This window comes from Orycteropus afer, unplaced genomic scaffold (genome assembly GCF_000298275.1).
Source record: "Orycteropus afer afer isolate SDZICR_OR568_19922 unplaced genomic scaffold, OryAfe1.0 scaffold00185, whole genome shotgun sequence".
Lineage (NCBI taxonomy): Eukaryota > Metazoa > Chordata > Mammalia > Tubulidentata > Orycteropodidae > Orycteropus > Orycteropus afer.
The window spans coordinates 1631264-1633565 of record NW_006921772.1 but is presented as its reverse complement, the minus strand read 5'-3'; positions in this window follow the sequence as shown (position 1 = coordinate 1633565).

The window sequence follows — 2302 nt, the reverse complement described above, 5'->3', positions numbered from 1 at the left end:
CAATGTGAGACCTCCTACTTTGTTTTTCTTCTTCAGTAGTGCTTTGCTTATCCGAGGTCTCTTTCCTTTCCATATAAAGTTAGTGATCATTTTTTTCTTGGAAGGAGATATTATAATCTAATTAAACAGTACCATCCAGGTATGAAATTATTTCACATACATAACCATTTTCTTGTAAAGAAATGGTTTAAATTGATCTGTCCTTTTAATGGTTTGTTATACTAATTAAAATAAATGTTCCATCCTTTGTCAGTACCCTTTTCAAATAGATAATTTCTATCAAAGTTTCTCAGATTAGCTCTTGAAAGTCCAACTCATAAGACAGGTGCAAGAAACAGTTTTTCTTGGAAGAGAAATAAATTAAGATTTAAGATGGTCTCATGAAAAAAACAGCAACTACCAATATGATAAAAGACAAACACTCAGATATGATGTTCTAGACCAGAAATAAGCCCATAACAAAATAAGACGTGAATTCACCAATCTGTGATGCCAGCTCAAAAACCAGATGTGTTTAGTCTTAAACAATATAACAACAACAACAACAAAACCCAAAGCAAATAGGGTTAGGGACCACAGTTTCTTAAAATGTATACAGAAATTCCTTGGTAAGATTGACTCAATTCAACAGAAAAACAGGTTATAAATAAGATTCACTGACTTGTCAGGCTCTCAGATGGAGGAATCTCAAACTCTCTGCCAAAACCTGAGCACCAAACAATAATTCCCCAAAGATGGAGGAGAAGACAATGCAAATTGGAACTCATTTTCCTGAAGTGGAAGGAAAAAGAGCAGATGGAGAGTTAATTTTATCAAAGTGATCACACAAATTCCAAAATACTTCTATCGTATTCAGCTTACAATGTTTTTGAACATGAACTCCAAACCAACATCCCAGTAGGATGGAACTCTCACCTGACTCTCTTAGATGTCAAAGATCCTATTCTTTAAGGTTGAAACTTCTATTTCCCAGAGTAAAATAAATATCTAGCAAGAAGTCTGCCTCAGGTTTGATCAGTGTTTTGTTTTATAGTTTACCTCCATTTCATAAAAGTTTTCTTATGGCTACTGGGACGCCTACTTCTCTGGCCTATCTCATGTCCCAGTATATCCTTTCTGTTGGTGGTGAGCACCGTGGAGATGCTTAAAGTGTTCAAACTTGTGTCCACACATATTTGCAGCTTAAAAACCTCCGGTATTCCTTTTTAACTACCATGGAAAACATAGTTTCTTTCTTTCTGAACATAGTCCATTCCTTCTTACCCCAGTTCATTCTTCCTGAACCTTATTCATTCTTCTGGCTAGAGATATAGTTTCTTACAACTTACAATCAATTTCACTTAAGTAGCCAAGTTACAATACAAAATGTGGAGCTCAAGACCTAAGAGTTCTTAACAAAGTCCCAAAGAAATCAGATAGAAGCAGTGAGCAAAATGAATGCACTATGCATAGTGCCTGAGGCACTTGACTGCTCACCAGAAGGCTGGCGGTTCAAACCCACCAGCCACTCCTTGGAAGGACGGTTGGGCAATCTTACTTCCGTAGTGATATGCCTCGGAAACCCAAGGAGGGGTCGCTATGAGTCAGGGCTGACTCGATGGCAAACAACAACAACAATAACAACAACAACATGCTATGGGCATAATTTCTGATTTCCTCCATGGATTCAGGGATGTTGGAAGATGTTTTCAGGGTCCTGACACTATTTTCTGTTAAAATAAAGATCCTATTAAGCCAGTAAGAGAAATTGATTGATGTTTATTGAATATATGATTTAGAAATTGGGGTAACATATCAACTAGAGTATGAAAAATGATCTGAGAATAAGAACTTCCAAAATTCTTACACCAAACCTTATCTGTATTGCCATGGAAAAAAAGGGTGCAACAGAACTGATAAATACATTTCTGATCAGGAAGGATTTTCATAAAGCATTATGAAGAACAATGAAAATAATTACTGATTTACCCTAAACATAGCGTCTAGTCTGACATTTGGAGTTTGTTTCCTGAACTGACTAAATTCTTCAAAAGACCGCAACGCTCAAAGCAAAATGACCTCACTAGACCCAAGGAGGGGTCTCTATGAGTCGGGTCTCACTTGACAGCACATAACAACATAACAAGTTAATCTAGACCATTGTTTGACTCAACAGTGACTTTCAGGAACCAGTTTTTATCAGACTCAAAGTTCAAAATTTCTGATAAAATTGACTTTAAGACAAAAATCACCATATGAGACAAGGAAGGACATTATATAATGATTAAAGGATCAATTGAACAAGAAGATATAACCATAATAA